Here is a 10,898-nt window from a genome sequence, read left to right as displayed (position 1 = left end):
ATGTCGAACAAGCAAGTTAAATGGAGCTTATCAAACATCACACCTCTCAAAGCACAATCAGAGATGGCAGGATATTAACGGGCAAACTCTCCAAGACTGCCTGGGATAAGAAAAGCAACTGGCTGGCTTTCCCCCTTCCACCTCCCACTCTTTAAGAAGAGAAAAGAAGGACACACACAACCCCAGGTTCATGGGTGGAAAAACACAGGTGTCTGTGGCTTTGCTGCCAAGAGGCAACGCCTCTGTTGCTAAGGACAAGCCCTGTGGATGGAAGCCATATTGCATCTTTCCCCTCGTTAATCACCATTCTTTGTCAGCATGTTGACAAAGCAGCATTTTGAGGGCTTCAGTGAGGGAGGAGGATTTCTTACCCAAATCTTGAAGTTCCACCCAAATGCAAAGCTGTTCTAATTCTACTCAGGCTTTTCCATCCAGTTCAAGGAGAGAGATACTGAAAAAAGACCTCAAGGATAAAAACAGGCTATTGGAAATTATTTGAATTCTAGTGGGGTTTTTTGGGGTGAAGTGTTCTGGAGAGAGAGTGTTTTCCATGAAAAGGAAAAAAAACTGGGGGGGAAAAGGTGATATTTTCCTCTTCAGCTCAAAACACAGTTCATCTGTTAATCTTAACAATAAAGGGAATAAAGATTACAGAATTTTTTTAAAAACTAAGCCTTTAATCAGGGGATAAAATAATGTGCTGAAGCTGACCAGACTAAGAATGCTGGATGAATATCTGCTAAGGTATATAAGGTGCGTCTAATATTCCAGTGCATCTTATACTCCAAAAAATATGGTAAACCATATGGAAAATACTCAGAAAAATGAGAATGCCAGGATATTTCATTGTCCTAATGAGAAACCTATATACAGGTCAGGGTACCACAGTACTCAGTGTAATAATGTTCAGATAAAATGATCCTGACTATCATAACTCTCATAAAAACAAAAAATGCTTCCTAACATTTTTCTAAGTCAATAATTCTCATGTATCCTTTTCCAGAGGTTTTGATTCTAATTGCTACAATTTATACTATCTGAAGAATATCACTTTGGTGAGAGCTCACCTAATCCAATCTTCCTTTCAAAGGATCTGGAAAATGATACTTACAAATTATCCAATGGCCCAATTTGTCTGTTGTTTGCCATAGACTAATCAATCATATGTCTGGTTTTGTTATATATCATGGGTTGTAATTTGGCAAACCATCTTTTCTGCAAATATTCCAAAAGAAAGTTAAATCTATTTTTAGTCTTTGTTTCTTTAAATCAAACACTTTTGATTTAACAAGTATGTTTGGTAGAAGTGGAAAATCCAGGATAAATATTTACATGAATTTTTTTGAGTACTGACAATTTGCTAGTTTTTAATTGCTGTGACTGGCCTTATTGTTAAACTATACGCTGAGATTTTAAAATTACTTTCCAATTCTTTAGTAGTTAATGCATATTCTTGACTTTTTCCCACAGATTTGGACTATCTTTTATCTTTAAATGTTGATGCTGCACAATCTCTGTGTAAGCAAAGATTATTTGAAAGTACATACAAGTCAAAGATTCCTCTCCTTACCATTACTTTAGCTCAGCACCTACAAACCACTTTATTCTTCAAATGGCACATAAGTATATTTCAAAATCTGATACTTGCCTTCTTCTTTTTTTTGTCCCCCCCTATTATTTAACTCACATAGAAATGCAGCTGATCAAACATGTGGTTATATTTTCCATATAGTATTGTTTCCAAGAACATCACAAGGTAGGAATCAAGTATGGGTTGAAGGAGACTTTATCAATAAATGTAAGATCAAATTTTCAAACTAAAATTGTACAATAATTTTCTGGTTGAAGACTGTGGTAAGCAGCAAATTAGGAAGACTTGAAGCAGTGGATAGAACCAGGGATGCGCTCTGAATCCTTTTGCTGGTTTGCTCAGAGTCTCACTGAGCAATAAAAAAAAAATAGCTTCTGCACATGCGCAGAAGCAAAATCCAAGATGGCAGCATCCACAGAGAAACCAACACAACCAGCTCACAACCAGCTCAGTTCTAAAGAACCGATTAGAACCAGAAGGAACCCACCTCTGATAGAACCGCAAGAAAAAATTGACTAGAGCCAACTCTTAAAAATATTTTACATAAAGTAAATATGTAAAAATGAATCATTTGCAACAATATGAAAACTCATCATGCATTTATCAAGTTTCCTCTTTGGTAATATTACAGAATTCAATTCTGTGGCAACTTTTAAGAGAGACATAGGATACTGAAACCACATTGAATTTGTTTGTTACAAATTACCATATGTTTTACTTAGATCACTTAATTAGAAACATAGAAGACTGATTTTAATGTGGTTTCAGTATCCTATGTCTCTCTTCAAAGTTGCCACAAAATTGAATTCTGTAATTAGGTGACAGAATGACAAAATGCTATTTTTCAAGAAAGATGATTACTTAAATCTATCCACAGTTTTTCCTCTGAAATTGGGGAAAAGTTTTGTCATGATTTTCTTTCAACCTTCATTTGAGGGCTAGACAATTTGTTGTTTGTTTGTTTGTTTTTAAAAAAGGATTTTCTTTAGAAAAAGAATAGTAAAGAAAAAATGAAGCTGAACTTAAATTGCAGAATAATTCTTTTCATGATTTAAAATAATAAAAACAAGTATTTCTCAAAGTATGACCTTAGCACTTAGACTTATATACCACTTCACAGTGCTTTACAGCCTTCTCTAAGTGGTTTACAGAGTCAGCATATCACGCCCAACAGTCTGGGTCCTCATTTTACCCACCTCAAAAGGATGGAAAGCTGAGTCAACCTTGAGCCTAGGGAGATTTGAACTGATTAACTATAGCCAGCAGTCAGCAGAAGCAGCTTGCAGAACTGTACTCTAACCATTGTACTACCAAGGCTGCTGCTGCACGAATCCCAGCGACTGATTAGGTCCCACAGAGTTCGCCTTCTCTGGGTCCCATCGACTAAGCAATGCCATCTGGCAGGACCCAGGGGAAGAGCCTTCTCGGTGGCAGCCCTGGCCCTCTGGAATCAGCTCCCTCCGGAGATCAGGACTGCCCCCACTCTCCTTGCCTTTCATAAGCTCCTGAAAACCCACCTATATCGCCTGGCATGGGAAATTTTATATACCCCTCAGCTATTATTATTTATTAGATTTGTAGGCCGCCCTTCTCCGTAGACTCGAGGTGGAGTTTATGGTTTAAGTATGGTTTGTTTGGGTTGTATGATTGCTTTTTCATTATAAGGGTTTTTTAAAACTGCTTTTTAAACATTGGATTTGTACACTGTATATTGTTTGTTGTGAGCTGCTCCGAGTCTTTGGAGAGGGATGGCATACAAATCTAATATATTATTATTATTATTATTATTATTATTATTATTATTATTATTATTATTATGGCTCTTCATTCCATATCAATATTCCTCCAGTGGCAATTATATATCTGCCATGTTATGTATGTGTGTATGTGTGTATGTATGTATGTAAGTATGTATGTATGTATGTATGTATGTATGTATGTATGTATGTATGTATTTAATTCCCAACTTCATTATTTTTACAAATAAGTCAAGACAGTAAACATATCCAATATTCCTTCCTCTTCCTCCGCGTCCTCGGAGAGAAGTGGCATACAAATATAATAAATTATTATTATTATTATTATAAATTATTATTTTCTGAGAAGGAGAAAGAGAAAGAGAAGGCGTCTACAAAGGTTCCTTGCTGATACTAACATTATTAAAAGTATCTTAGTAACTTTTGAAACGTTAAAAGACACATGCTTTCATGGGGCTGCAGTTCACTTCATCAGATGCATACTGATCTTGCTAATATTAAGTTTTGAAAGACTAAACAGATTGTTTATTATTATTAACATTTATTTATTAAACATGAAATTCAGTCAACTGAACATTTAAAAATGTATCACAATTCACAAATATCATTAACTGGCTCTGATAGTTGATATGAGTTTATATGCTAGATTTTGTATCATAATATGAAAAGTTGAACACTTCCCAAGGGTCTAGGATTGTGTGATATATTTTTGTATGATGCACGCAGTTTCAATTAGGGTGGCCTTTTTCAACTGACAGATCATGATTTTGTCAATGTTTATTGTTTTCAAATGCCGGCTGAGATCTTTTGGCACAGCATCCAGTGTGCCGATTACCACTGGGACCACCTGTATTGGTTTATGCCAGAGTCGTCATAGTTCGATTTTAAAATCCTGCTATCAGCTATGTTTTTCTTGTTGATTTTCATCAATTCGGCTGGTATGGTGACACCAATGATCCACACTTTTTTCTTTTCCACAATCATAAGGTCTGGTGTGTTGTGTTCCAAAACCATGTCAGTTTGAAATTGAAAGTCCCAAAGTGTTGTTGTTGTTGTTGTTTTGTTGTTGTTGATATTGTTATTATTTCTGATTTGAACTGCAGTACTATAGAAGGCCATAGAGATTTTGCAATTTCTGTAGACATGTGGCAGCTCAGATCTTATAATTATACATAATATTGGGCTTATTTTAATCCATAATGTGGCAACCCAGCAATTTGACATATCAAAAGTCAGATTCATATTTTTAGATGCACAGTATTCTTTCTTACATTTTATAGAAGAACTGTGAAAACTGAGTCCATCCATTCACTATTGCTGCTTCCTTGCACTATAAACTAATTGTTCAATCTTCATTAATCAGTTTAATACATCTATTTTGTTTTATTCTCCCCCACCTATTGTTTCTGCTCTGCTTATTCTTTCTGAGCTAATCATCATCTTTGTCAAATAAATCACTTTTAAAAGGTATGTGAATTTCTGTATTTAATAGTAATAATTCTAAAAGTAAAAACGTTTGCAGATATTTTTTAAAATAAATAGGATTTTAAGTGTAAAGAAGCCTATGTAAAACTACTTTTTCCAATGACCTTCAAGCTATTTTCCTCCAGAAAAGCCAGAGGCTTTACCTTGGGCAATTCTATAATTTTTCTTGCTTTTAATCAACTGTTGGAAAACATCCAGTATATCACTTTGAAGGATGATTACTCTCTCTAGCCACCTAGTTTAATGCAGGAAGAAGAAAAACAACTGCTGAAGAGAGAGAGGGGGAAAAAGAACTTTCATAGTCAGGTTTAAATAGATGTTCATATCTCTGATGCTCTATACCAGGGATACTCATGTCATCAGGGCAGTGTCGTGTGAGTTCACTAAACTGGGTGTGGGCATGGCCAATGTGTGACACATCCAGCCCGAAGACTGGGAGTTTGACAGCCTTGCTCTATACGATTTTGTTGCAGCAATAAGAAAAGATTGAAATGTCAGCATTCCAACTAACATCTAATTTTAAATCAGAGTCCAAGGCAAAGACTTCCTCAAAGTTCAAATTTATTCTTAGAGCTATCTTGGCACATCTCTGGGGAAACCTGGATTTGATTTCCTCAGGATTTCTACTTCCAGTTTACAATTCATTCTCCTGTCCCACATCCACAAGTTCATCACATGGACCACAAATCTTCTGCCACTAGGTCCATCTTCTTCCGGCCAGGTACTGACAAAAGATGACCTTGAAACTCTAAAAGGAATTTATTTTGTCTACCTCTAACTCCTCATGCAACTGCCCCTCCCCTCTTCCCACAGCAAGAAATATTCCATAAGAACATAGCATAATGTGACAGGCCAAAACCTCCAAGATTCTGGCTTCAGCCTGACAGGGCAAACCCTATTTAATAGAAATTAGATAAAGGTGTCTCTGCTTTTAAGGCAGTTTTTTACAGCCCAATGCCTCCAAACATGTTGAACTGCTGTCTAGAGATGAAGGAAACCATAGACCAAAACTTTTGCAAGTCAGTTGTTTGAGGAAGATGGAAGACAATGACAAACCAGTTCCATTTTGTTTCCAACAACTTGATACTTATGAGATCAACAGCAATTCAGTTCAGTTCCCCTTTATTTTAGCCCACCGACATCCCATCCATTGTCACTTACTCACAAGGGTGCCCTAATACCACTGGTTTTTCTTTTGTGACAAAACATTGTTGAAAAATTTAACAGAACTATAGCTGAAGCATTTTCTGGCTATATTTTCTGGCTATATTTTTGGATGCTTAAGAATAGAATACTGTATACTGTATAATTTTATCAGAATAGGCTTCATTGAATTAAATGACATTCCCTTCCTGTCCTCCTCCAAAATTCACATAGTCAGATTATTTCATGATTTGTGAAGAAAGCAAAAAAGTGAAGAAAAGCATGGTGTATATCATTGGGAACCAGAATCAATATACAGAATAGATAGGGGGAAGCTGTTCTAGGAAAAACCAGTAAAGAACTGCCATTTAATTCTAAAAAATAAGTGAGATATAAACGTTTTTGTATTTAAAAAAGAAATTTAGGTTAGCACACTTACTGTAGTTATGGTAGTTTTTGGAAAAGTTTTATAAAAGCCTTACTCTGGGTGTTTCATACAGGCAGTTCTTGTCTTAGAAAGCCTAGTCTGCAGACTGGGAGCTTGGAGAAAATCCTACCTATTTGGCTGCACTTATAGAAGCATGACCGATTGAGATTTTTTAAAAAAACAATGGCATTGGAAAATAGCTGATGTGCACTAGAGCAGTGTTTTTCAACCAGTGTGCCGTGGCACACTAGTGTGCCGTTTGGCATGGTCAGGGGTGTGCCGCGAAGCTCAGAGAGAGAAAGAAAGCAAAAGAGAAAGAAAGCAAGAGAGAGAAAGAGCGAGAGAGAGAGAACAAGAGAGAGAGAGAAAGCAAGAGAGAGAGAAAGAGAACAAGAGAAAGAAAGCAAGAGAGAGAGAGAGAAAGAGAGAGAAAGAGAGAGGGAGGGAAGGAGAGAGAGAGAAAGACATAGAGGGAGGGAGGGAGGGAGAGGGAGAGAAAGAGAGCAAAAAAGAGAGGAAGGACGGAAGAGAAAGAGGGATGGAGAGAGAAAGAAGGAAGGGAGAGAAAGAGCAAGGGAGAGAGAGATAGACCGAAAGGGAGGAAGAGAGAGAGAGAATTTTTTTGTCCAAACTTTTTTTAGCCCCCACACTCCCCCCCAATCAATGTGCCCCAGGGTTTCGTAAATATAAAAAATGTGCCGCGGCTCAAAAAAGGTTGAAAATCACTGCACTAGAGAATTTATAATGCCTGATTCTTTGCTGTGATATTGGAGTGTGGGAAGTTTGAGAAATTGAGAGCTTGCAGTCCAAAAGTCACTATTACACATTTATAATTTTAGGGGCAGGGTTTTTCAGTAATTTTGGAATGTTCTCATTTTTTCTTTTTAAAAAATAAGTTGAGTTGAGTTCCAAGTTCTTTCCATAGTTTTGGTTATCTGGAAATGTATCAATGAAATTTCTGGGCTTACTTGAATTGTGTTCATAAAATGTCTCTACAACCCAGAATGAGGAAGAAGGAAGGACCAGCAATGACACTAGATAAATTTATTTATTTATTTTTATTTTCATGTCATTATTTTTATAAATAAGGCAGTGAACATATCCAACATGTCTTCCCCACAACAACAACCATGTGAGGTGGCTTGGATTGAGAGAGAGTGACTGGACCAAGTTTGAAATTACTTTTAAAATGAAGGGATTGAACTATCATTAAAATAAAACATTTGCTACTTCATTATTTAGGTAATGAAAGGTAATTTAATTTCAATCCAGTTATTAATGAAGATCTCAGAACAATTATTTTTCCTGGGGCAATAATATCTAATAATAACCCAATTAAATATCAGGTGGGTTGTAAATTTTAGCCAAGCAAACTCTCCTGTTGTTTTTTTATTTGTTGTTCATTTGCATATCATTGGATAATTTGGAAGACATGGTCGCTCATTTAATGCCTTTCTCTGAGGCATGTTGTTTCACAAAAAGTTTGAAAGTCTCAAATTGTTTTCAAATTTATTGAGAAAATGAGCCAAATGTTCTCTTAAAAAAAATTGGGTAAACTTAGATATCATGCTTAAAATCATAATATGGTTTGTTTGTAGCATGGCGCAATGTAAGAATCGGCCACTAAGTTTTATCAATCATGGTTTTGGTGTAGCACAATGCAAACATTATTTGCATGACCACATTTTACACAATAAGCCATAATTGGCTAGTTTAACAGAACATGTTAGACAAAAACCAAACAAATTACATTATGTGTGAACCCCACCAGCTGCTGTGGATTACACCATACCTTCCTGCCTGTTTTCTGAATTGATTTGTTTTCTTCTGAGCAAGAACTCTGGTAAGAAAGAATGAGGTTGGTCTGTGGGGGTAAAAATGGCAGGATGCAATCCATATTCATCACCAGAAATCCTTGGGAGACTCTTTCACTTACACCTAGCCCAGGTGGGGGCAGGGGAAGGTCATGGATTTTAGGTTCCAGTTGTTGAATACTTTTGTCCAGAGCAAAAGGTCATGAGATAAAAATTGGTCGATTCTTGCTTTTTGTGTTGCTAAGAGATGGCGATATCTGTTCCTTTTGCCCTGTATTTGCTCACCTGCTAAATGCTAGCACTCACCCAAAAATCCTGCAAAATTAACTATTTGTTAACTACCGTCAACTATCCTGTACTCTTCAATATGAAAGTTTATATTATGAATCTTTAGGTTGTAGCTTATTTTCTCATTAACATCATTTAGTATTCAATCTCATAGGATTGGAAGGATTTCTTCCAAAATAGCAACAAGGCTAACAATTCTCTGTCAGTAATACAAGTACTAGTATGGAAAGAATAGTGGATCTGTAAAACATTCAAGGATAGGTAAGTTCAGAGACTACCTCATCATTCCATTAAATGGGGAAAAAGAGAGCACTGATATTATAGTGTTTTTGCTTTTATTCCAGAAGAGGAAAACTAATGATGCTGCACAGAGATTAGTTGCAGAACAATAACAGAATAGAATAGAATTCTTTATTGGCCAAGTGTGATTGGACACACAAGGAATTTGTGCTCTCAGTGTACATAAAAGAAAAAATATGTTTGTCAAGAATCATGTGGTACAACACTTAATTATTGTCATAGGGGTCAAATAAGCAATAATTTGTTCAAAACAAAATAATTGTAACTATTTTGATGGCAAACAATCTTGAACAATTGTTTTATGTATGCAGAATACAGTGTTTCCTCCAAATCCATACAAACCTCATTAATCAATTGTTTTGAATTTATTAGCTGCCCAGTTCCAATGGACTCTTTCATTGGTTGATCTTCAAATAATTAATCATGGAAGTTCATTTGATGACACTGGACCAGTTAGTCTCTCTTGATGCAATGTAAAGATACTGTGGTAGTAGGAAAACAGAAGTTGCAAGTGATATGTATGCTGCCTTCAGTTTTGAACACATGATGGGATATAAATCTAACAAATAAATAAAGATTATATGCTGGAGATAAGGCCTATATGCCAATAAAGTAGACAACAAACCGAAATTCTCCAGTTCAGAGACAATATATTCCTGAATAGCAATTTTAGGGCCAGTAGTCAAAGAGGACTGTTGCTTCACTGTCTTCTAATGTATTTTGGTAGGCTGTTGTTGAGAAGTAAGGTGGATCTGAAGAGTGTCCATCATTGCCCCCTTTTATGTCTCTTGTATAGAAATAAAATTCATATCATTAGAGCTAATCAGGTGCACGTTTCTGCATGTACATACATGTGTTCTGCCGGCGTGTTTCAACCGCCCATAATTACAGGGCAATTAGTCCAGGAAGACACACACCACACGATAAAAGGAAAACTTAAAACAGAAATAGCTCCCTTTTTAAATGTCAAAGGGATTTTCTGGTACACACAAGGCACAGGTTAAATGCAATCCAATTGCTCACCCAATAACTGGGAAATTGAGTCCAATTCTAAAGTCCAGAGAGTCCACACACAATCTTGAACAGCACAAAAACCACGATCTTGACGAAACAATGAATCAGATAAATTGCCATGAGGCTAAAACACCAGGCTGCGCTTTTATCTACAGCACTAATTACAGCAGCCCCACCCAACCACAGGTGGCCTCATTTTCTCTTGTAATAATCCTTCAGTTGTTGTCTCCTATGCATCACTCTACGCATGCGTGGAAGTGTCATTAATTCTTGTTCAGAATCCAGGGATGATACAGATGATTGATCTCCTCCTGGGCTGTCTGCCAAACTCCCCTCCTCCTTGTCACTCACGTTTCCTTGGTCAGAGGAGACTTCATCAACAGATTCCACTGGGAGCAAAACAGGCCTGCGGCATATGGATGTCTCCCCCACATCCACCTTCACATTCCTTGGGGCAGGAGCTGGGCCAGAGCTAGCCACAACATACATGTATACACACATGGATGCACATATTTATTTATTTATGTTTGCCCACCTTAAGAAACCAACACTGAATGGCTCACAAACCAAACTTCATAAAAACAATATATGGGTGTATCTACCTGGCTGCCAATTCTCTCTGTTCGCTATGTTGAGTTACAAGCTGCTCAGAACAGTTTCACATATTTTTAAATACTGCTTTGAGCCGCCCATTCTACAGCTACAACGATTTCCAGATTTATAAAGCACTTTGCAAGGTGGACTTTCTAAATGTACAGGTTCATCTCCCTCTGGGACAACATTAGGAACTCAGAATGTACTCCTGGTCACTGCTGGAATGGAAGTGCCTTTTAATCCTGCTTGTTTCCCTCCTTCAAGCCTAGTCTAAACAGACATCTTAAGAAAGAGACTGCTTAATTGCCAAGACAACTTGTGATAACACTATTCTCCCCCCTCTTCCCAACTTAAACCCCCCAAAATGGTCCCGGGAGGCTGATTCCAGTACTGGAGCAGCCCCTAATGAACACTCAGGGAATTAGAAGTCACTGATAAGGCCCTGCCTTTTATAGTTTTAATTTCATAGCAATAGTCACAGCTTC

Source organism: Erythrolamprus reginae, chromosome 1, assembly GCF_031021105.1.
Source record: "Erythrolamprus reginae isolate rEryReg1 chromosome 1, rEryReg1.hap1, whole genome shotgun sequence".
Lineage (NCBI taxonomy): Eukaryota > Metazoa > Chordata > Lepidosauria > Squamata > Dipsadidae > Erythrolamprus > Erythrolamprus reginae.
The sequence above is the reverse complement of the archived record's forward strand: the minus strand, read 5'-3'. Positions refer to the sequence as shown.